The sequence below is a fragment of the Mytilus californianus genome, unplaced genomic scaffold (genome assembly GCF_021869535.1).
Source record: "Mytilus californianus isolate M0D057914Y unplaced genomic scaffold, xbMytCali1.0.p SCAF_1, whole genome shotgun sequence".
NCBI lineage: Eukaryota > Metazoa > Mollusca > Bivalvia > Mytilida > Mytilidae > Mytilus > Mytilus californianus.
The window spans coordinates 10680846-10707973 of record NW_026262581.1 but is presented as its reverse complement, the minus strand read 5'-3'; the positions used below and the strand labels follow the sequence as shown (position 1 = coordinate 10707973).

Here is a 27128-nt window from a genome sequence, read left to right as displayed (position 1 = left end):
CTACCGCCCACCCACCCGCCGTACATCCCCAAATCGATAACCGATATTTTCATCGAAAATCCGGTTAAAAAGTGTGAAAACATTATTTAAGTTAATTTTCTAAGTCCAAGGACCATAACTCTGCACACAATCATCAGACAGAAGTAAACTTTTATCTTAGTCTGTTACTTGTCATGATAAAACTATATACCAATTATCCAATCAATATCTTCAAGCTTGACGAAAAAAAAAAAGTATGGAAAACTGATTATTTGTTTAAATTTTCTAAGTTCATGAACCATAACTCTGCATAACATTATCAGACCTGAACAAAATCTGAAATTGATCTGTAACTTGTCATGATAAAACAATATAACAAATATCCAATCAATATCTTCAAGCATGATGAAAAAAAGTGCAGAAAACTAAATATTTGATTGAATTTTCAAAGTCCAAGGATCATAACTCTGCACAAAATTACCAGACTGGAACAAAATTTGAACTTGATGATCTGCAACTTGTCATGATAAAACAATATACAAAATATCAAATCAATATCTTCAGACACGAAGAAAAAAAGTGTGGAAAACTGATTTGCCGGACTGACGGATGGAAAAACAGACAGACGGACAGAGTGCAAAACTAAAGTCCCCTTCGACTTCGTCGATAGGGGACTAAAAAAAATCTGTATTACTGTGATTTTCAACAATTTATCAAAGTCCAAAGTCCATAATTTTGTCAAAAACTAGCAGAGCAAAACGGAACTTAAACTTGATCTATAACTCATCATGGTTAACTCACCATGCTCACATTCCAAAAATCAGCCCAATATCTGAAGGCGTTTAGAACAAAAAAGTCCTTATAACTGTGATTTTCAACAATTTATCAAAGTCCAAAGCCCATAATTTCGACAAAAATTAGCAGAGCAGAACGAAACTTAAACTTGACTGTAACTCATCATGGTTAACTCGCATACAAAAAATCAGCCCAATATCTGAAGGCTTTTAGAAAAAAATAGCGTATAATGATGTGTGCGGAATGACAGAATGACCGAATGAAGGAGTGATGGAATGACAGAATGAGGAAATGATGGAATGTCTGAATGAGAGAATGACAGAATGACAGACAAGGGTAAAACTATATGACCATAATAACTTTGTTGCGGGGCCATACATAAAGTAAGCATTTCATTGGAAGTAGTAATGAAACTTTTACAAAAGCTGTCAAGTGAAGCCATGCCCTGAATGGGTCACTTAATTTGAGTTAACAAAGCTAGTTGAACTTCCTGTCCATGAAGAAGTTTGCAGGTACACATGTGTACATGTATTTTAAATGAAAATCACTTATGAAATCTATAACATTTTATACTTAGTCTAAGGGCATAAGAATACTGATGAAAACAGGTCAAATGGCGAAATTACAGGTTATTTGATGACCCTGGTAGGTATAGAAACATCGGGGATGAGCTTCCAAAATATGGGTCAGTTGAAAGCTATCCATTTTTTTTTACTTGATACTTCAATGATGATTGTAGACAAGTTTGGTTCCGATTGGCCAAGTAGTTTCAAAAGAGATGATTTACGTACAGGTTAACGAACAATGGCAATGGAAGACCACGAGGGAGAAGGACAACAGACGCCAAGTGATGACAAAAGCTCACTTGGCCCTACAACAACTAGGGAGGACAAAGGACGACGAGTAATGAGAAAAGCTCAATAGGCCCTGTTGGTCAGGTGAGCTAAAAAAAGAAGGTAATTTAAGGACAATAACTCTAATAGGAAGTCTTTTGACAGTTTAGACGTAATGTGGATAAAAGGTAAAGCTCAACATTCTGCACATTTCTGCCCCTGTAAGATTTTCTCATATTAAAGCAGTTTTCAAAGCAATAGACAAAACTTGCACTTCCCCCATCTGTTCTATTTTAAGCAATGTCTGCCATCTTGGTTTGATAGCAAGATTCATTTGATTTTTTTTATAAACTAGATACCCCTATGATGCCTGTGTCCAAGTTTGGTTTGATTAATTTGGCCCAGTAGTTTCAGAGGAGAACATTTTTGTAAAAGTTTAACGGACGTCAAATACAAAGACAGAAACAAAGTGAAATTGAGCCATATAGAATAGTATGGATGTTTACCTATTGTTGAAGACTATATTTTGACCTTTAGGTGTCAAACCAACAATTCAAAATCTCAAGATATTCAACAAATTGAAGAAAAGTAAGAAGATACCATTAGGACAATCAAAAGAAGTCAAAGATTTAATCCATAATGATCTATGACACAGATATTCCAAGAAATCATTAAATCATCACAGCATCTATTATTGAAGGCTGTACAGTGACCTATGGTTAATAACTTTAGCTGATGGAGAGCTTTCTCATTTGCAATCATACCACTTCTTCTTAAACTTATCTATCAATTATCCAGACCTACAATTATCACACTATAGCAAATCGTCTTTTTCTTCTTCTGTCTTCTGCTCCCTTTGTTGCCTTCTTCTTTTGAGTATCCATTTTAGGACATTATATCCTGCATATGTAACTAGTGCAATTCCTATAACACATCCAGCAATCGGCACAGCTTTAATAATAAACACAGAATGTTTGTATGATGAATTTCTTTATTAGCAAAGAAAATTATTCTCACAACTACTATGCATAGTGCTAACATGTATTAGATCTTATTGATAGCAAGGGATAAAAGTAAAAAAGGTAAATGAATGTTAGGTGTTATGTCAACACAATAACATTAGGCTCAGGGGAAACAACTCAATTCAACAAAGCAGATAAAAATCCAACAAGATTGTAGGGTAGGAGCATATATTTTGGAAAGTTAAAACTTGTATCATATAACATTTAATAGCTGTTGTTGTCATGACAGTTAAAGAGACCATGTTTCCTAACAGTTTTCTGTACTACTGGTTATTTCATGAAATATTTTTTCTATAAATATAAAAAAGAACTAGACAAAGTGATGCCCCGCACTCCACTCTGAAGTAACTGTATTATAACAAATTCAATGTAGGACTTTCTTTGAGATATTATTGTGTCTGGGAGACACAATTGATGCCCCCGCAGATGCAAAGTGTTATTTTAAAATAACTATAACATTTAACCGCTTATATCCCAAAAATGACAAAGTTCAACTATCTCCCAAAAGAGCAAATATCAATAACAAGAGTGCAGACGCTGAAATGTCTCGCCTTCTTTACTAACCACTGATTTTATGTTGATAATCCTAAATACAAAGCTTTACTACAAGTAACACATAAACTTAACATGATCCAAGAAAATGAGGTCAAGGTCAGATAAACCAAACGAGAAATACATGTACACCTTACAATCATTCAATAAACCAAACATAGTTGACCTATTGCTTATTGTTTCTAAGAAACAGTCTTAAACAAGACAACTTAACATTGACCAATGAACCATGAAAATGAGGTCAAGGTCAGATGAACCATGCCAGACAGACATGTACACCTAACAATCAATTTAGGCATAAATTTCTTGGTATTCCTAAACGGAAGATTTTATACACACAGAAGAAGAAGTATACTTAACAAAATTATTTTCATTTACCTGTGTATAATATGACGCAGGTTTCTTCAATAGTGATGATTTTCTATAAATTGTTTGAAATTTCACAGTGATATCATACTTTAACTTTGTTTAAACCTGTTTATTTACTTTTGACTTTAATTATTTATCCCTTGTAATTTTTTATTAACTGTGTATTTGCATTCAGGTGTCACAGGTAAAATTTATTCAGTCATTGTGTGTTAATTTACGTTTTTTGATTGAGTTAAGCCATCCAATTGATATTTTATAGTGTGTTTTTCTATGTTGTGATGTTATACTATTGTTTCAGAAAAGGGAGAAGGTTTGGTACCATTAAAACGTTTAATACCGCTGCAAATGTTTGCACCTGTCCTAAGTCAGGAATCTGATTACAGTAGTTGTCGTCTGTTTATGTAGTTCATACGTATTTCTCGTTTCTTGTTTTTATATAGATTAGACCGTTGGTTTTTCCGTTTGAATGGTTTTACACTAGTAATTTTTTGGGGCCCATTATAGCTTGCTGTTCGGTGTGAGCCAATGCTCCGTGTTGAAGGCCGTACCTTGACCTATAATGGTTTACTTTTATAAATTGTAACTTGGATGGAGAGTTGTCTCATTGGCACTCATACCACATCTTCCTATATCTATTAAATATAGTTCACCTATAGCTTATAGTATCTAAGAAACAAACTTAACCATGAAAACTTAACATTGACCAATGAACCATGAAAATGAGGTCTAGGTCAGATGATACCTGCCAGACAGACATATACACCTTACAATCCTTCCATACATCAAATATAGTTGATCTATTGCTTATAGTTGAAGAAAAACAGACCAAAACACAATAAACTGCTTCGCTGAGCGCAGCTGGATTCGCCCGCAGAGGTCCAACCCTGAACAGTTGGGGCAAAAAAGGACACAATATTCAAGCTTGATACAGGTCTGAATTTGGATTGTAATTAAATATTTGACATATTATAGGTTTCTGAATAAATGTAGTCAAAGAAGTTGAAATTGGTTATATGAATTGAATTTATTAAAGATTTCTTGCTGTTGTGCAATACATTGCGCAATACTTAGTAAATCTGTTGTCAGACTATAAACAAATAAAGTTCAATTAATTCTCAATGTCATATTAGAAATTTATAAAAATCAAAAGGGAGCTTACATCAATAGATATAAACAATTCAACAAAGTTTCATGAGAATTGCTGACAGCATTTTTTGAGTTATTGTCCAAAAAAAATGGAAAATCCCCCCTTTTTTAATGAATAAAACCCTGTAACTCGGAAACATAAAATCTAAAATTTATAAAAATCGAAAGGGAGCTCATTTCAATAGATATAAACAATTCACCAAAATTTCTTGCATGTTTGTGAAAGCATTCTTGAGTAATTGTCTGAAAACTGGAAAATCCCCCTTTTTTTAATGAATAAAACCCCATAACTCGGAAACGAAAAATCTGAAATTTATAAAAAACAAAAGGAAGCTCACGTCAATAGATATAATCAATTCAACAAACTTTTATGCAAATTGGTTAAAGCGTTTTTGGGTTAATGTCCGACATGTTGACGACGGACGGACAGACAGACGGACAGACGGTCAACGGTATACCATAATATGCCCCGTAAACAGGCGTATAAAAACTTAACACCAATAAATGAACCATGAAAATGAGGTCAAGGTCAAATAAAACCTGTGAGACTGACATGTACATCATAAAATATTTCCTTACACCATTTATAGTTGACCTATTGCATATAGTATTAGAAAAAAGACCAAAACTCAAAAATTTAACTTTGACCACTGAACCATGAAAATGAGGTCAAGGTCAGATGACACCTACCAGTTGGACATATACCCCTTACAATCATTCCATACACCAAATATAGTAGACCTACTGCTTATAGTATCTGATATATGGACTTGACCACGAAAACTTAAACTTGTTCACTGATCCATGAAATGAGGTCGAGGTCAAATGAAAATTGTCTGACGGGCATGAAGACCTTGCAAGGTACACACATACTAAATATAGTTATCCTATTACTCATAATAAGAAAGAAATTAACATTACAAAAAATGGTGACTTTTTTTTCAAGTAGTCACTGAACAATGAAAATGAGGTCAAGGACAATAGACATATGACAGACGGAAACTTCGTAACATAAGGCATCTATATACAAAGTATGAAGCATCCAGGTCTTCTAGATTCTAAAATATAAAGCTTTTAAGAAGTTAGCTAACGCCGCCGCCGGATCACTATCCCTATGTCGAGCTTTCTGCGACAAAAGTCGCAGGCTCGTCAAAAATCAAAACCCTGACCACATGCACACCTTCAATATATGTACAAACAGCCAGCAAAGTGAAAACTTACTAGTATTCAAACTGTAGGAGGATTTATCTGGAAACGCTCCTCTTATGCAAGTAACACTACAAAAGTCTAAAAGTCTGAAAAGACCAGTTTTTGTCTTAATTTGCATGAACTTTTACTCGACATTCTCCAAAAGTATGACTTGTGTCTTAATTTTTCTTGACAAATTCTCATTTATATTAAATTTGTATGAAATTTACTTGACATATTCTCGACATTCTGAATATAGTCTTAAAATTTCTTGACAAATTCTTGACATTTGAATACTGTCTTGAAATTTCTCGACATATTCTCCACATTCTTATTTTTTCTCAGTATGGCTTGACATATTCTGAACATTTTGAATCTAGTCTTAAATTTACTTGACAGTTCTGAGTTTTACAAATCATGACCAATATTCATGATATAACTTTAATCTTTATTTCTCTTTATATGATATACTGTTGTTTCAAGTTACACTTCTTTACAACAAAAATAAAAGTTGCGCATGTAAAATAATTGAAAATTTGGGTATATAAATATTTTTACAAATGCAAATATGGCTATGAAATCTAAAGTATAAAATAATTCAAATATGGGTGTGTTGATATAAAACAATTTCAATGTGGGTTTTTAAATAATTACAAATTTCGATTCCTAAATCTTATAAATTAAATGATTCAAACCAATCATACTGTAGACATATTTCATTCTACATTCATAATATTCAATGTTGATATGGTAAATAATTATTATACCAAAATGTGGTTTATATAAATAGCAAATTATGATGATATACAAATCATTCATTTAACAGAAGAAAAATTTGTGTAATGTCATCTGTTGGAATATATTAAGTATTACACATGGACAGGATGTTCCCCATAAAATTAAGGTATTCCACACCCCAGAGTACACGCAACTGTCAAATAGAAGTTATTGCTTTACCTGTACCTTATCAGTTGACCGACCATGCCACTACAATTAAAAAAGTTTGTTGATAGATGAAAATGAAAATCATCATTTTGATGAAAAAAATGGATTTTCTTCATCAAAATTATGAAGTTAATTATTTTAACATAAAAACAAATTGAATAATTCCCAAAGATTAAAAGAAAATTATTATCTACTCCAGGAATAATAAAAAAAATGTATTTATAATGGGTCCCATCAATGATTTCTATAGAAATCATCGGTCTTATGAAATGGTTCTCAAACAGACATGCATAATAAACATGATAAAGATCTAAACATTTTTTTCTTTTCAGGAAGGAGTTATCACAAATATATATTTTTGATAAAAAATTATAAAATTCAACACTTAAATTTGAATAAAAAATGTTTTTGGGTTGTTCTAAAAAATGAATAAGATGGGAACAAACTCTTTGACCTAAACGAAAGCCCCTTCCCCCCCCCTCTTTTTTTAGCCACACAAACCCAAAAGATGAATTGTGGGGTCCAAAAGAGATACAAGACACCATTTTTAGTAAAGCAAATTTGACTGGCAGTTTTGCGAACTGCAAAAATCTAAATGCTGTTTGTCAATACCTTCGACTTATATTCCAAGTGAAAACAATTACTTAAATGTTAAATAAAAATAAATCAAAATTAAACTACATGGGGGATTATTCAGGGTATTCCAACTTAGTTGCACCAAAAGGGTATCTTACTATACCAAATTAATCCTTGATTCTTCAAAGTTTAGTTTAGCCATAATAAAAAGGAGTATATAATAGCAATAGAATGTCATAAACAGTGCAGAATAAGTCTGTTCACATTTCAGGCGAAATTTATACTGTTGAGATAGTGTCAAGACATATTTAAGACTGTCAAGAATGTGTCAAGACATATTCAGACATTATTAAGAATGTCAAGAATATGTCAAGACAGATCGAGACAAATTTAAGACAGTCAAGAATTGGTCGAGACTAATCCAGACTCTTATCAGATGATACAGGAAAAGTCGAGAAATTTTAAGACAATGTTCATACTGTCAAGACACTTGTCAAGAAAAATCAAGAACCTTATTAGACAAATTCATACTATGTCAAGAATTTTTAAAAATTATTCAGACAAATTAAGAATGTTGAGTAAAAATTCATGCAAATTCAGACAAAAACTGGTCTTTTCAGACTTTTTGACTTTTGTAGTGTAAATACTCCAAAAAATGACAAAGTTCAACTATCTCCCAAAAGAGAAAATATGAATAAAAATCAAAACCCTGCCCACATGTACACCTTCAATATATGTACAAACAGCCAGCAAAGTGAAAACTTCCTAAGATTCAAACTGTAGGAGGAGTTAGGCTGAATAACTATATACACATAATGGGACGGACAGACGGATGTACAGAACGGACAGACGGGAGGACGGACGGACGGACGGACAGACGGATGTACAGAACGGACAGACGGGAGGACGGACGGACGGACAGGGGTAAAACAATATGCCCCCAACTTTAAGTTGCAGGGGCATAAAAAGATAGGGTATTCACTAGAGACCACATCATGTGGATGTATTAGTATGTTTTCTGCTGGCAAAAACTTTTGCACTTTACAGTATCAAACATTCATATTTCTTACCTATATCTGGACCAAATGGGATGGCAGTAGTGACATTTGGTGCATCTGATGCGGTAAAAGTAGTGTCATTTGGTGCACCTGCTTCGGTAGCAGTATTGATTGTATGTGAAGCTTGAGCAGACTCTGAAATATATATCATGTTTTTACTATATTGCTTAACCATACATTTGAATAACATCAATTTTGGGGATTATGGGCAACAAATGTATAAATAGTACTCATGGTTATCATGCTACACTGGTGACAGATCATGACTGAATTTATATTGGAAAGTCAAAAGATAAATGTTTTTAAATACTCGTTTCAGTCTCACATAAAATTAACTTTATCTATGATCCATGTAAATGAGGTCAAGGTCAGATGAACCATGCAAGGCGGCTTTATACTCGTTTCAATCATTCCATACTCTGATTATAGTTGACTTATTGCTTTTAGTATGTAAGAAATAGACCTAATCAAGAAAATTTAACATAAAGCAATGAACCCTAAAAATGAGGTCAAGGTCAGAAAAATCTGCAAGACTGACATGTATATCTTTCAATAATTTTAAAGGCAATAAATTGCTTCGCTGAGCGCAGCTGGATACGACCGCAGATGTCCAACCCTGAAAAGTTGGGGCCAAAATGGACACAATATTCTCGCTTAATACAGGTCTGAATTTGGATTGTAATTAAATTTTTGACACATAATAGGTTTCTGACATAGAATAACTGTAGTCAAAGAACTTCAAATTGGTTATATGATTTGAATTTATATTCAATTTTTTATTTTGTGCAATACACTATGCTGTTGCGAATTGACCCCCCCCCCCCCAAAAAAAAAAAATTTTACCACGGTTTTTTGCTTTTGTGCATAACACCATGCTGTTGCATATTAACCCCCAAAAAAAATATTTGAAGAAATTTTCTTTTAATTTCTGAAAATCTGAAATGAGAAAAATTGTCCCGCCCCCTCCAATTTTTTTTTACCTCCCCCTTTTCTTTCCCTTATTCCAAAAAAAATTCTTTCCCTCAAGATGTGGTCAGTATCTCAATTCAAATTTCTGATGGAGTTTGCAACCATAATTACCCATTTAAATACATCACAAAAGATTTAAAATATAAAATGACATACATAGTTATGGCTAAAATTAATATTAATTAATAGTAACTGCTTAAAATAAATTGACAGCTAATTACCTCAAGACAATCATCATTTCTTAATACATAATTTACAAGCAGTGTAAGGGAGGTAATCAAACATTGGAAACTACAAAAATGCTTATTTGGGCTCCTTTTTTGGCGCCTATTTCCTAAACAGTTAGGACCATAACCCCCAAAATCAATCCAAACCTTCATTTAGTCGTTATAAACCTTGTGTTAAAATTTTATTGATTTCTATTTACTTATACTAAAGTTATTATCCGGAAACCATCTGTCTTCGGACGACGCTGATGATGACGACAACGACGTGATACCAATATACGACCAAAAATATTTTAATTTTTGCGGTCGTATAAAAATGGTTGACCTGCAGCTTGAAGTATCTGCAATACAGACACAATCATGAAAGCTTAAAAATAGGTCTTAATCAGATGAACCCTGCCAAGCAGAGATCTATATATATATAGGACTCGGAGGTGCGATGGGGACGCTGAAGTGCGATGGTCACGCTGAAGTGTGATGGTCTACGCCGAAGTGTGATGGTCCGTTCGCTGATGTGCGATGGTCTATATGACGCGTGATAGCTAGTTTAAAATCTACAGATGTGCAATTATTATGAGCAGTATAGTTGGTATATAGATTAGCATTCATTATTGTCTATATATGTCATTTGTTACAGTTGCATACAAAATGAACGATAGTCCTCTTTGATTTTCTGCATGTGGACATAATTCTGAGATAACATTTATCTGTACTTTGTTCCTCTCACGAGATCCTCGTTTACCGTTATATTAGAAGAGTCTGCGGACCCGTATGTATTTAGAGAATGCCACGCTCCTTCGTACGTAGCTTGAAAAAAATCTCGTAGATTTCCAAAAAAAATCCGCTACAGAAGGTTTACTTTTCCCTCTCCCACGATCACACTCCATTTCCCGAAGTATTAAAGGTGTATAAGTTTATTTATTTTGTATTTACATTGTATCATAGATCAAATTTATTTGTTCAGTATATATTCACTGGTGTTAATATGTCTTTTGGTTGAGTTAAGCCATTTCAATTGATATTTTATAGTGTGTCTTTCTATGTTGGGATGTTACACTATTGTTTCAGATAAGAGTGAAGGTTTGGTACCATTAAAACGTTTAAACCCGCTGCAATTGTTTGCACCTGTCCTAAGTCAGGAATCTGATGTTCAGTAGTTGTCGTTTGTTGATGTGGTTCATAAGTGTTTCTCGTTTCTCGTTTTTTATATAGATTAGACCGTTGGTTTTCCCGTTTGAATGGTTTTACACTAGTAATTTTTGGGGCCCTTTATAGCTTGCTGTTCGGTGTGAGCCAAGGCTCCGTGTTGAAGACCGTACTTTGACCTATAATGGTTTACTTTTATAAATTTTGACTTGGATGGAGAGTTGTCTCATTGGCACTTATACCACATCTTCTTATATCTATATAAGCCCTTTATTAACTTAAAAACCCAAAAACTGCTTCTAACAAACAAATTGACTTCGAAATGAAAAGCATTGAAAATATAGTTTATGTAGTCCATCCCACTTCAGCGTCACTGCCATTGCACTTCGGCGTAGGTATCAACAAGATAGCGTCACAATGCCACCATCGCACTTCAGCGTCAAACCATCGCACATCAGCATGACCATCGCGGTTCGGAGCACCATCGCGGTTCAGAGTCCTACATATATATGTACCTTTACTTCATTCCATACACCAAATGAAGTTGAATGTCCTACTGACTGAGGCAAATTTTGACACAATATTCAAGCTTGATACTGTCTGAATTTGGTTTATGATCATATTTTTGACATAATATAAAGGTTTAAATGTGATCAAAGATCTTAAATAAATGGAGAATGTGTCCCAAGGACACAGATGATGCCCCCACTTGCATACAACATTATAAAGGGACATAACTCAAGAACCATAAAAGTGACACTACCCAAATTTGTACTTGATCTGAGTTTTGTGGTAATAAGTATTGTGTATAGGTCTCATAATGTTTGGTTGGGACAAACTTAAGTTACAGAATGGAAACTAAAAACTTTGCAATTTTTCAATTTATAAAGGGGCATTACTCAATAATGATTAAAGTGACGCCATCAAAATTCAACTTGATCTGTATTTTGTGGTAAAAAGCATTGTGTATAAGTTTCATAACATTTGGTTGAGGCAACTTAAGTTAGAGAACGGAAACTAAAAATTTTGCATTGTTTTCCATTTATAAAGGGGCATAACTTGTGAATGGTTAAAGCGACCCCACCAAAATTCAAACTTGATCTGTATTTTGTGGTAATAAGCATTGTGTATAAGTTTCATAACATTTGGTTGAGGCAAACTAATGTTAGAGAACGGAAACCAACTTTGGGACGTACAGACGGACATACATACAGACAGACAAGGGTAAAACTTAATGCCACACTATGGTGGGGGCATAAAAATCTATTTGGCAATACTGTGCAATTGAAGATTTGAAAAATTTTGAAGAAAAAAAAAGTATGAACCCCTTAAACATGTTAAAAATTTTGAAACAAAAATCCCCCCCCCCCCCCCCCAACTTTTTGAACCTCCTTGGAGCAATTACCCCCAAACGTAATCCCAGTCGTCCCTTTGTAGTATGGAACCTTTTAGTACAATTTTAGAGAGATCCATACACTTAAACACAAGTTATTGTCTGGAAACTAGAAAAATTATTATTTTTGCTCCTTTTTTGCCCCTAATTCCTTCATGCTTGAGGCAATTACCCCCAAACTCAATCCCAGCCTTCCCTTTGTGATATGGAACATTGTATTACAATGTCAGAGAGATCCATACACTTACACATTTGTAATTAAAGTAATTGTCTGGAAACCAAATGTCTTCGGACAACGACGACACTGACGACGACGTGATAGCATTATACAACCCCAAAATTTTTGCGGTTGTATAAAAACAATTAAACATACTATGAACGATATATATGATATAAATACAAAATTAATTAAAAAGGGGAGTAAAAAAGGAGGCAGGGTGGTAGATGTAAAACAAAACCAGAAAGACAACTCTAACCTTGGACAAAATGCCGTTAAATTAAATAACGTACACAGGTAAATAAAAATAATTTTGTTGTAAGGAGTACATGGAGTACAGAAATATTATTTACAAAATATATAAATTTGTTGTTCATAGTACAAGAACAAAAGTAAAAATTTATCAACACACTAAATATTTATCAAAGGTGGTATATATTAAAAATAGTGAGACGAGATATAACACAAAACAAGTAAACATTAAATAACAAAAATAAATAATGTTGAAAATTTACTAGCATTCAAACTGTAGGAGGATTTGTGCATAACACCATGCTGTTGCATATTAACCCCCAAAAAAAATATTTGAAGAAATTTTCTTTTAATTTCTGAAAATCTGAAATGAGAAAAATTGTCCCGCCCCCTCCAATTTTTTTTCACCTCCCCCTTTTCTTTCCCTTATTCCAAAAAAAATTCTTTCCCTCAAGATGTGGTCAGTATCTCAATTCAAATTTCTGATGGAGTTTGCAACCATAATTACCCATTTAAATACATCACAAAAGATTTAAAATATAAAATGACATACATAGTTATGGCTAAAATTAATATTAATTAATAGTAACTGCTTAAAATAAATTGACAGCTAATTACCTCAAGACAATCATCATTTCCTAATACATAATTTACAAGCAGTGTAAGGGAGGTAATCAAACATTGGAAACTACAAAAATGCTTATTTGGGCTCCTTTTTTGGCGCCTATTTCCTAAACAGTTAGGACCATAACCCCCAAAATCAATCCAAACCTTCATTTAGTCGTTATAAACCTTGTGTTAAAATTTTATTGATTTCTATTTATTTATACTAAAGTTATTATCCGGAAACCATCTGTCTTCGGACGACGCTGATGATGACGACAACGACGTGATACCAATATACGACCAAAAATATTTTAATTTTTGCGGTCGTATAAAAATGGTTGACCTGCAGCTTGAAGTATCTGCAATACAGACACAATCATGAAAGCTTAAAAATAGGTCTTAATCAGATGAACCCTGCCAAGCAGAGATCTATATATATGTAGGACTCGGAGGTGCGATGGGGACGCTGAAGTGCGATGGTCACGCTGAAGTGTGATGGTCTACGCCGAAGTGTGATGGTCCGTTCGCTGATGTGCGATGGTCTATATGACGCGTGATAGCTAGTTTAAAATCTACAGATGTGCAATTATTATGAGCAGTATAGTTGGTATATAGATTAGCATTCATTATTGTCTATATATGTCATTTGTTACAGTTGCATACAAAATGAACGATAGTCCTCTTTGATTTTCTGCATGTGGACATAATTCTGAGATAACATTTATCTGTACTTTGTTCCTCTCACGAGATCCTCGTTTACCGTTATATTAGAAGAGTCTGCGGACCCGTATGTATTTAGAGAATGCCACGCTCCTTCGTACGTAGCTTGAAAAAAATCTCGTAGATTTCCAAAAAAAATCCGCTACAGAAGGTTTACTTTTCCCTCTCCCACGATCACACTCCATTTCCCGAAGTATTAAAGGTGTATAAGTTTATTTATTTTGTATTTACATTGTATCATAGATCAAATTTATTTGTTCAGTATATATTCACTGGTGTTAATATGTCTTTTGGTTGAGTTAAGCCATTTCAATTTATATTTTATAGTGTGTCTTTCTATGTTGGGATGTTACACTATTGTTTCAGATAAGAGTGAAGGTTTGGTACCATTAAAACGTTTAAACCCGCTGCAATTGTTTGCACCTGTCCTAAGTCAGGAATCTGATGTTCAGTAGTTGTCGTTTGTTGATGTGGTTCATAAGTGTTTCTCGTTTCTCGTTTTTTATATAGATTAGACCGTTGGTTTTCCCGTTTGAATGGTTTTACACTAGTAATTTTTGGGGCCCTTTATAGCTTGCTGTTCGGTGTGAGCCAAGGCTCCGTGTTGAAGACCGTACTTTGACCTATAATGGTTTACTTTTATAAATTTTGACTTGGATGGAGAGTTGTCTCATTGGCACTTATACCACATCTTCTTATATCTATATAAGCCCTTTATTAACTTAAAAACCCAAAAACTGCTTCTAACAAACAAATTGACTTCGAAATGAAAAGCATTGAAAATATAGTTTATGTAGTCCATCCCACTTCAGCGTCACTGCCATTGCACTTCGGCGTAGGTATCAACAAGATAGCGTCACAATGCCACCATCGCACTTCAGCGTCAAACCATCGCACATCAGCATGACCATCGCGGTTCGGAGCACCATCGCGGTTCAGAGTCCTACATATATATGTACCTTTACTTCATTCCATACACCAAATGAAGTTGAATGTCCTACTGACTGAGGCAAATTTTGACACAATATTCAAGCTTGATACTGTCTGAATTTGGTTTATGATCATATTTTTGACATAATATAAAGGTTTAAATGTGATCAAAGATCTTAAATAAATGGAGAATGTGTCCCCATGGACACAGATGATGCCCCCACTTGCATACAACATTATAAAGGGACATAACTCAAGAACCATAAAAGTGACACTACCCAAATTTGTACTTGATCTGAGTTTTGTGGTAATAAGTATTGTGTATAGGTCTCATAATGTTTGGTTGGGACAAACTTAAGTTACAGAATGGAAACTAAAAACTTTGCAATTTTTCAATTTATAAAGGGGCATTACTCAATAATGATTAAAGTGACGCCACCAAAATTCAACTTGATCTGTATTTTGTGGTAAAAAGCATTGTGTATAAGTTTCATAACATTTGGTTGAGGCAACTTAAGTTAGAGAACGGAAACTAAAAATTTTGCATTGTTTTCCATTTATAAAGGGGCATAACTTGTGAATGGTTAAAGCGACCCCACCAAAATTCAAACTTGATCTGTATTTTGTAGTACTGTAAATTCAGAAATTATTGCGTGCATTTATTATTGCGATTTTGTCATTTTAGACTAAAATGCGATTTTAATTTTTGCGTTATTGAGAAAAATCCTGTTTAATTCATATAAAAAATTTCAAAATGCGAGTTTATATTATTGCGATTATAACCATGTCGCATTTTTCGCAATAATAAAAACATCGCAATAATTTCTGAATTTACAGTAATAAGCATTGTGTATAAGTTTCATAACATTTGGTTGAGGCAAACTAAAGTTAGAGTACGGAAACCAACTTTGGGACGTACAGACGGATGTACGTACAGACAGACAAGGGTAAAACTTAATGCCACACTCAATGGGGGCATAAAAATCTATTTGGCAATACTGTGCAATTGAAGATTTGAAAAATTTTGAGGAAAAAAAAAGTATGAACCCCTTAAAAAAATTTGAAACAAAAATCCCCCCCCCAACTTTTTGAACCTCCTTGGAGCAATTACCCCCAAGCTTAATCCCAGTCGTCCCTTTGTAGTATGGAACCTTTTAGTACAATTTTAGAGAGATCCATACACTTAAACACAAGTTATTGTCTGGAAACTAGAAAAAATATTGTTTTTGCTCCTTTTTTGCCCCTAATTCCTTCATGCTTGAGGCAATTACCCCCAAACTCAATCCCAGCCTTCCCTTTGTGATATGGAACATTGTATTACAATGTCAGAGAGATCCATACACTACCACATTTGTAATTAAAGTAATTGTCTGGAAACCAAATGTCTTCGGACAACGACGACGTGATAGCATTATACAACCCCAAAATTTTTTTGCGGTCGTATAAAAACAATTAAACATACTATGAACGATATATATGATATAAATACAAAATTAATTAAAAAGGGGAGTAAAAAAGGAGACAGGGTGGTAGATGTAAAACAAAACCAGAAAGACAACTTTAACCTTGGACAAAATGCCGTTAAATTAAATAACGTACACAGGTAAATAAAAATAATGTTGTTGTAAGGAGTACATGGAGTACAGAAATATTTTTTACAAAATATATAAATTTGTTGTTCATAGTACAAGAACAGAAGTAAAAAATTATCAACACACTAAATATTTATCAAAGGTGGTATATATTAAAAATAGTGAGACAAGATATAACACAAAACAAGTAAGGGGACGACCATTTGATATTCTGGGGGGGCCAGGAGGATTTTGAAAATAAATAACTCAGCCTTCATAATCACAAAAATAAATGGTTTGTTCTGTGGTAGTTTGAAAATAAATTACCTGACTTGCAATGTATTGAAAATAAATAACTCAGCAGGTCTAATCGAAAGTATGAGATGGCACCAGATTCTTCATAAATTCCTCCTTTTATCAAAAAACAAGAGTGCACACGCTGAAATGTCTCGCCTTCTTTACTAATCATTGATATTATGTTGATAGTCCTAAATATAAAGCTTTATTACAACTGTCACATAAACTTAACATTAACCAAGTAAACTAAACATTGACCAATGAACCATGAAAATGAGGTCAAGGTCAGATGAACCATGCTAGGCAGGCATGTACAGCTAACAATTCTTCCATACAACAAATATAGTTGACCTATTGCTTATAGTTTAAGAAAAACAGACCAAAACACAAAAACTTAACACTGAGCAATGAACCTTGAAAATGAGGTCAAGGTCAAATAAAACCTGCGTGACTGCCAAATAGATCATAAAATATTTCCATACACCAAATATAGTTGAACTATTGCATATAGTATTAGAAAAAAAGACCAAAACTCAAAAAACTTAACTTTGACCACTGATCCATGTAAATGAGGTCATGGTCAGATGACACCTGCCCGCTAGACATGTACACCTTACAATCATTCATACACCAAATATAGTAGACCTATGGCATACAGTATAAGAAAAACAGACCAAAACACAAAAACTTAACTATAACCACTGAACCATGAAAATGAGGTCAAGGTCAGATGACACCTGCCAGTTGGACATGTACACCTTACAGTCCTTCCATACACCGAATATACAAGACCTATTGCTTATAGTATCTGAGATATGGACTTGACCACCAAAACTTAACCTTGTTCACTGATCCATAAAATGAGGTCGAGGTCAAGTGAAAACTGTCTGACGGGCATGAGGACCTTGCAAGGTACGCACATACCAAATATAGTTGAACTATTGCATAAATTATTAGAAAAAAAGACCAAAACTCAAAAACCTAACTTTGACCACTGAACCATGAAAATGAGGTCAAGGTCAGATGACACCTGCCCGCTAGACATGTACACCTTACAATCATTCCATACACCAAATAAAGTAGACCTATGGCATACAGTATAAGAAAAACAGACCAAAACACAAAAACTTAACTATAACCACTGAACCATGAAAATGAGGTCAAGGTCAGATGACACCTGCCAGTTGGACATGTACACCTTACAGTCCTTCCATACACCGAATATACAAGACCTATTGCTTATAGTATCTGAGATATGGACTTGACCACCAAAACTTAACCTTGTTCACTGATCCATAAAATGAGGTCGAGGTCAAGGGAAAACTGTCTTACGGGCATGAGGACCTTGCAAGGTACGCACATACCAAATATAGTTGAACTATTGCATATAGTATTAGAAAAAAAGACCAAAACTCAAAAACTTAACTTTGACCACTGAACCATGAAAATGAGGTCAAGGTCAGATGACACCTGCCCGCTAGACATGTACACCTTACAATCATTCCATACACCAAATAAAGTAGACCTATGGCATACAGTATAAGAAAAACAGACCAAAACACAAAAACTTAACTATAACCACTGAACCATGAAAATGAGGTCAAGGTCAGATGACACCTGCCAGTTGGACATGTACACCTTACAGTCCTTCCATACACCGAATATACAAGACCTATTGCTTATAGTATCTGAGATATGGACTTGACCACCAAAACTTAACCTTGTTCACTGATCCATGAAATGAGGTCGAGGTCAAGTGAAAACTGTCTGACGGGCATGAGGACCTTGCAAGGTACGCACATACCAAATATAGTTATCCTATTACTTATAATAAGAGAGAATCTAACATTACAAAAAATCTGAACTTTTTTTTCAAGTAGTCACTGAACCATGAAAATGAGGTCAAGGACATTGGACATGTGACTGACGGAAACTTCGTAACATGAGGCATCCATATACAAAGTATGAAGCATCCAGACCTTCCACCTTCTAAAATATAAAGCTTTTAAGAAGTTAGCTAACGCCGCCGCCGCCGCCGCCGGATCACTATCCCTATGTCGAGCTTTCTGCGACAAAAGTCGCAGGCTCGACAAAAATCGGGAAACACTTCCCATTTCTTTTAATAATAAAAGTATAAATATTATTTAAATATACTTGAAATGTCAGAAAATTTGTTTCATTTAACTTGAGGTTAATTGTCTCAGGAACACCTACCTCACTTTTATTAAATCAGGGCCGTAACTGCATTGAGACAAATGCCTCATGTAGGAAATTTCAAAACCAAACGCTTGTCTCAATATCAAATTGTGTTCACCGTGAGTGCCTTGCAAGAAGCAAGTTCTGTTCTCCCTCAGACGTAGCCCCTGATTTTTCGGGATCAATGTTTCTTATTTATTTGTCTTTTGTTCATTGATTGCCCTTCTGTATTCTGTTAGTGTTGCATTCATTTTGTAATTTAGTAATTTTATTATCAACTTGATCATGAGTTTAAAAAAACACAGCAGCCACAGACTTAACTATGTGAATTACATTTTTGCTTTATCATGCATATTTGTCTTTTGATGTTGTTCCTAGAAAGTTAAGTCTTACACTGAATCTATAACGTGATTTTGCTTTGAGACCAAAATATTGTCATAAAATTATTAAAACAGAACTTGCATTTTCAGTTTAAGAAAGGGTCTGGGGAACACCCAGAAGGCATGATTTTGCATCATTTGTTCTATAGCTTCTTGGGCCTTCAGCGGTTCAAAAACCCTTAAAAAAAATTTTGCCTCGCTCTGCTCGGCAAAACATGTTTGCCAATACTTTTAAAAGAGCCTTAGTTACAACCAAACTTTAATACTGTGTATGTATGCAATACATGTATATGCATTGGGGGATACAGAAGATTCATTTCTGCAAAGTAATAATTAATTCTGATTAAATGGTACATAATGACTTGACTATACATGAATTATTTATAATAAACAAATAATTTAAAAATTGTATGTTTTCAAATATTATAAATATAGTTGTGAAAATAAATAATCAGTCCCTTGCTTTAATGAAAATGAAAAATCTTGCTTCAATAGTGCAGAAAATAGATAATCTGTCCTCTTAGTTTACAAAAATAAATAACCGATCCAAAACAAATCCTCCTGGCCCCCCCCCCCCCCCCCCCCCCCAGAATATCAAATGGTTGTCCCCTAAACATTAAATAACGAAAATAAATACAAATTGTATCAACAGGTCAAAAAACACTAGAGTAAGATTTGAGAGTACTCACAGTTATTGAAAGCTAGTTAAAAGCCAAAATCAATTAATGCAGTCGACTCCACTTAATCGCATCCCGCTTAATAGCATAATTCGGTTAATTGCATAATTTTCTCCTGCACAAAACCATTTCCCATAATGATTCGTCTTATGTTAAATTATCCGGTTATATGCATAGCTTTACAAGTGGCCTTTCGGTTAATTGCATAGAAATTAATTGCCGGCTAGATATGCTTAGTTCAAACTGACAAGATTTTTGACCGGAAACGGCAATTTGGTAAGTATATTTTTCTTGAATGCATCATTATTTTCGTTATTATTTCATATTCACTTTTGTGTTATTAAAATAAAGTTTTAGAACAGTTTCTTTCGTGTTTATATGATGGAGCTTTACTTTAAAATAACCCTCGATGTGTACACAGGTGAAGTTTCCCATGTTCTATTTTATGCCTCGAGGTCATAAAATGTCAAACAGGTAATTGTTGTAAAATTATGACCACTCTATCCCAAAAGGTCTTAATTATTGATTGGATTTTAAGCATTGTCAATAGATTACATTTGGGGTGAATTTTAAAAACAATAATGCCTGCTAATTTACTTTGAAAGACCATCCAATGTGTACTCTCGCAAATCGGCTTGGGGTGATTTGCATTTATGTTAAACATTACAGGGGATTTATATATGGTTGAGGAATTTTATCCAGCAAATTACCTGTACAGGGCCCCTTTACCTGTTTACTGCTTTGCATATACGAAACTAACGAGGTTAAAGAAACAGTGTTACATCACTGTGCAAGCAGTAAATACTGCATATCAAAGGCAGTTCATTACACATTTATTGTTAACAAGAGGCTGTTAGAGTGACAGCAAACCGGATTTTCCTGCAGAGGTCGAACCCTGAACAGTTGAGCAAGTATGGACACTACATTTAAGCTTAAAACAGCTCTGAATTTGGATTGTGATTGAATATTGACACAGCATAGGTTTGTGACACAAAATGAATGTGGTCAAAGAACTGAAATATTTGAAATTGGACATTTATCTATTATGGTCCAATATCCAAAATCTAAGTACATATTAGAATCAGCATATCCAAGAAACCCAAGAATTCAATTTTTGATGAAATCAGACAAAAGTTTAATTTAGGACCCTTTGGACCTCAATCATCAATGTGGACCAATTTGATAAAGGAGCCCACAATTCAAAATCTCTCAATACATGGTTAGATTCAGCATTTCAAAGAACCCCATAAATTCAATTTTTGTTGAATCAAACAAAGTTTAATTTTGGATCCTGATTTGGACCAACTTGAAAACTAGACCCAAAAATCTAATATCTAAATACAGGTTTAGATTCAGCATTTGAAAGAACCCTATATATATATTTAATTTATGTTGAAATGAAACACAGGTTAATTTTATCCATAATATTTTCTGTGCAAAGGGAAGTAACTCAAACTTGATAAAATTTTTCTAAAATAAGATATGATGCAATTTTTCAAATTATAATCAATAATATAATAACAACAACCAGTGATGACTTAGTTCTCTAAAATTAGATATGATTTAACACTCAAACATTGTTAGAATCAGCATATCAAAGAACCAAAGAATTCAATGTTTGATGAAATTAAATAAAAGTTTAATTTAGGACCCTTTGGACCTCAGTGTGGTATTATCTTATTAATAATGAACAGAAATACAGGTTTAGATTAAGCATTTCAAAGAACCCTATATTTATTCAATTTATGTTGAAATCAAACACAGTTTAATTTTGGACCCCGATTTGGACCAACTTGAAAACTGGGCCCAAAATCAGAAATCCAAATATATGTTTATTACATGTAATAAACAATATAAGCTTAGTTTTTAAAAGAGTTCACTTCATCAAAAAAAAATATATAGCATTCAGAAAATTAGTTTTTACAGAATAACAAACAAACTTGCCACAAAATTCTTCAAACAATTTATCAAAGAAAAGAAGGAAAAAATCCAAAATCTTATTTATCATTCATACAATGTCTTTTCAAAATCTATAAAACTTATCAGTAACAAGAAATAATTGTAACAGGATGCTGTTACGAAGTCTCCCAAACAAAGCTCCAATAATTCATCATTCCCATGATCGCCTGACATTGGGCAAAGTACAGTACAAATTGGTTTGTGATATGCATAAGTGACGCCTATGGGTTGACCCTGTATGTCATTCAAATCTTCTTGAAATGACGAACAGGAATATATATGGTTGTTAAGGGTTGGAGATCTAGACCGTTTACAAGTTCTCAAAAGGGGGTGTGTGATCCCCAGGGGACTCACCCTTTATTTCATATGATTTGTTTTTTTGTCACATACAAGAATATATATGGTTTAGGGGTGGGGATCTCAACCGTTTACAAGTTCTTAAACAGGAGGGGGTGGGGGTGACCCCAGGGGACTCGCCTTTTATTTCATTTGATTTGTTTTATTGTCCCATACAAGAATATATATGGTTTCGGGATGGGGATCTTGACCGTTTACAAGTTTTTAAAAAGAAAGGGAGTGGGGGTCACCCCAGGGGATTTCCCCTAAATTTCATTTGATTTGTTTATTTGTCCCATAGAATATATATGGTTTGGGGGTGGGGATCTCGACCGTTTACAAGTTTTCAATAAAATGCTTCGCTGAGCGCAGCTGGATACAACCGCAGAGATCCAACCCTGAACAGTTGGGGCAAAAATGGACAAAATATTCGTGCTCGATACAGGTCTGAACTTGGATTGTAATTAAATATTTGACACATACTAGGTTTCTGACACAGAATAAGTGTAGTCAAAGAACTTAAAATTGGTTATATGATTTGAATTTATATTCAATTTTTTTGCTTTTGTGCAATACACTATGCTGTTGAATATTAACCCCCCCCCCCCCCTAAAAAAAAAAAAATTTCTGAAATCTGAAATGAGAAAAATTGTAGCCCCCCCCCCCAAATTCTTATTTACCCCCCCCCCCCCCCCCCTCCCAAATTTTTTCAACTCACCCTTTCCCTTATTCTAAAAATAATCTCAATTCAAATTTCCAATGGAATTTGCAACCATAATTACCCATTTAAATTTACCATAGTGCTAACTTAATCTATTTAATAATAGAATTTAAAATATGGTGTCAAATCTTTCATATGGATTTTTTGGTAAAAATAACTAGAGGCTCTAAAGAGCCTGTGTCGCTCACCTTGGTCTATGTGAATATTAAACAAAGGACGCAGATGGATTCATGACAAAATTGTGTTTTGGTGATGGTGATGTGTTTGTACATCTTAATTTACTGAACATTTTTCCTGCTTACAATTATCTCTATCTATAATTAACTTGGCCCAGTAGTTTCAGAGGAGAAGATTTTTGTAAAAGATTACTAAGATTTACGAAAAAATGGTTAAAAATTGACTATAAAGGGCAATAACTCCTAAAGGGGTCAACTGACAATTTCGGTCATGTTGACTTATTTGTAGATCTTACTTTGCCGACATTTATTGTTTTTTACAGTTTATCTCTATCTATAATAATATTCAAGATAATAACCAAAAACAGCAAAATCACCTTAAAATTACCAATTCAGGGGCAGCAACCCAACAACGGGTTGTCCGATTCATCTGAAAATTTCAGGGCAGATAGATCTTGACCTGATAAACAATTTTACTTCATGTCAGATTTGCTTTAAATGCTTTGGTTTTTGAGTTATAAGCCAAAAACTGAATTTTACCCCTATGTTCTATTTTTAGCCGTGGCGGCCATCTTGGTAGGTTGACCAGGTCACGCCACACATTTTCAAAACTAGTTAACCAAATGATGATTGTGGCCAAGTTTGGTTTAATTTGGCCCAGTTGTTTCAGAGGAGAAGATTTTTGTAAAAGATTACTAAGATTTACGAAAAATGGTTAAAAATTGACTATAAAGGGCAATTACTCCTAAAGGGGTCAACTGACCATTTCGGTTATATTGACTTATTTGTAAATCTTACTTTGCTGAACATTATTGCTGTTTACAGTTTATCTCTATCTATAATAATATTCAAGATAATAACCAATAAAATGCTCCGCTGGGGCGCAGCTTGATACGACCGCAGAGGTCGAACCCTGAACAGTTGGGGCAAGTATGGACACAACATTCAAGCTTGATACAGCACTGAATTTGGATTGTAATTAAATATTTGACACAGCATAGGTTTCTGACACAGAATGAAAGTAGTCTAAGAACTTAAAATTTTTTAATTTACCTATTCAAACCATATCATTATTATTTGCTTTTATATATAAATCAGAAATAACCAATTTAAAATGGAAAATTTTAAAGAAAAAAAAGGAAAAAAAAAATCCCCCCCCCCCCCCCAAATTTTTTGAAACCCCCTTATGATTCATCACCCCCAAACTCAATCCCAGCCTTCCCTTTGTGGTATGGTACCTTGCAGTACAATTTCAGAGAGATCCATACACTTGAACACAAATTATTGTCTGGAAACTAGAAAAATGCTTGGGTTTTTTGCACCTTTTTGGCCCCAAATTCCTAAAAGTTTAGGGCATATGTAACAGTAAATTTGGTCCGGTAGTAAAATTTGTCCGCCAGACTTTTTTTTCTAGTTAATCAAGTCCATGACCATTATTTTACTAGGAATTTAAGTCCCAGGACAAATTTTCCTAGGAAAATAAGTCCATACCTAGTAAAATATGTCTGGCACTTATTTTCCTAGGAAAAATTGTCCTAAGACTTGTTTTTCTAGTAATTTTTATTACATTTTAAAAATTATTGAAAATAAAAAAAACATTTTCTTAGGTAAGATTGGAAAGTTTCATTAATTTGTTCCTATTAAAATAAAAGGACATGGCCGGACGTTATAACCTAGGCATGTTAATTGGACATAATGTCCTAGGAAAATTAGTCTGGGGACATAAATTTTATTAAAATATAAATACACAACTCTAAAACAATATTAAAACATAACATTTAAATTTAATTTCAAAATAAAGGGAATGGACGTTTTTACCTAGGAATATTAATGACATGGACATGATTTCCTAGGAAAATTAGTCTGGGGACATAAATTTTATTAAAGTATTAATGCACAACTCTTAAACAATATTAAAACATAAAAATTGAATTTCCATTGTTAACATGTAAATAATTTGTTTCATTAAAATTTTCCTTTTAAAATAAATGGCATGGACGTATTTACCTAGGAATATTAATGACATGGACATGATTTCCTAGGAAAATTAGTCTGGGGACAGACATTATATTAAAAAAAAATTGATACACAACTCTTAAACAATATTAAAACATAGCATTTATATTTACCTTTTAAAACAAAGGGCATGTGGACGTTTTTACCTAGAAATATTAATGACATGGACATGATTTCCTAGGAAAATTAGTCTGGGGACATGAATTTTATTAAAAATATAAATACACAACTCTTAAATAATATTAAAACGTAATATTTAAATTTCCAATATAGTTTAAATGTAAATGATTTGATTCATTAATATTTTTCCTATAAAAAAAAGGACATGGACGTTTTTACCTAGGAAATTTAATGACATGGACTTGAATTCCTAGGAAAATTAGTCTGGGGACATAAATTACTAACATCGGACTAAATATACTAGTAAATTATGTAACCATGGACTTTTTATACTAGTTATATGTGTCCGCCCGGACATATTTTACCAGGACAAATTTATCTCTTACACAATTACCCCCAAACTCAAACCAAGCTTTCCCTTTGTGATATGGAACCTTGTAGTACAATTTCATAAAGATCCATACACTTACACACAAGTTATTGTCATGAAACTAGAAAAATGCTTATTTTTTTGCCCCTTTATGGCCCCTAATTCCTAACATTTTGAGACAATTACCCCCAAAAACAATCCCAGCCTTCCCTTTGTGGTATGGTACCTTGCAGTACAATTTCAGAGAGATCCATACACTTGAACACAAGTTATTGTCTGGAAACTAGAAAAATGCTTATTTTTGGCCCCTTATTCCTAAACGTTTTGGGCAAGTACCCCCAAACTCAATTCCAGCTTTCCCTTTGTGATATGGAACCTTGTAGTACAATTTCATAAATATCCATACACTTACACACAAGTTATTGTCATGAAACTAGAAAAATGCTTGTTTTTTGCCCCCTAATTCCTAAAATTTGGAGGCAATTACCCCCAAAATCAATCCCAGCATTCAAACCCTCAATCAGCATCATTTAACAGTAATATCTAAAAATGGAAATTACATAATAAAGGTATTAAAATAGAAAATGACATCATAGTCATGGCTAAAAATAAACAAAATCCTTAATCAGCAACATTTTACAGTAATATCTAAAAATAAAATTCCTTTGTAAACATAAAAGCCCATTTAAATACATCATGACAGATATTAAAATAGAAAATGACATCATAGTCATGGCTAAACATAGCAAAAACCTTAATCAGCATCATTTAACAGTAATATCTAAAAATAAAAATTTCTTTGCAACCATAAAAGTAAAATAGAAAATGACATCATAATCATAGCTAAAAATAAACAAAAATTTTTTTTATTACCAAATTTTAAATGGAGTTTATTAAACTAAAACAATAAATTTGCAACCATAAAACCCCATTTAAACACATCATAAAAGTATTAAATAATTCAACTACATCATAAGGCTATAAAAATAGAAAATGACTTCATAGTCAAGGCTAAAGGTAAACAAAAAACCTTCATCAGCAAAATTTTATATTGGCAAATTTCCAATGAAGTTTATTATACTAAAATTGTTGGCAAATTTCCAATGCATTTATTAACAATAAAGTTATTGGCAAATTTCCAATTTACATAATTTAAAAGCAGTGTAAGTGAGATATTTAAATGAGTTTGAAATACCAACCTTACACTGCTTTTAAATAATGTTTTGTACTTATTTGTCTATTAACCTGGAAACCCTTGTTTTTTCACCTTTTTTTCCCTTATTATTTAAAGGTTTGAGCCATAACCCTACCCCAAAGCCAATTCTTAAATTCCAATGTAACCTGAATTTACAATATACATAACTTCAATTTAAGTTTTTGATAAAA

General features: G+C 33.5%; 1 protein-coding gene across 3 annotated transcripts in view; it reads right to left on the bottom strand.

Moving 5' to 3' along the window:
- LOC127699812 (uncharacterized) overlaps positions 1 to 27128 on the bottom strand; it is a 211962-nt gene that overhangs the window by 6429 nt on the left and 178405 nt on the right. Inside the window, exons 3-4 of one of the 3 annotated variants that reach the window (XR_007981242.1) lie at positions 8476 to 8598; positions 2412 to 2558 (exon numbers count right to left, since the gene is read on the bottom strand). The exons of the other annotated variants lie outside the window; for them this stretch is intronic. The gene's annotated coding sequence lies outside the window, so the exon portion shown is untranslated. The remainder of the gene's footprint in view (positions 1 to 2411; positions 2559 to 8475; positions 8599 to 27128) is intronic. 3 annotated transcript variants of the gene reach the window in all.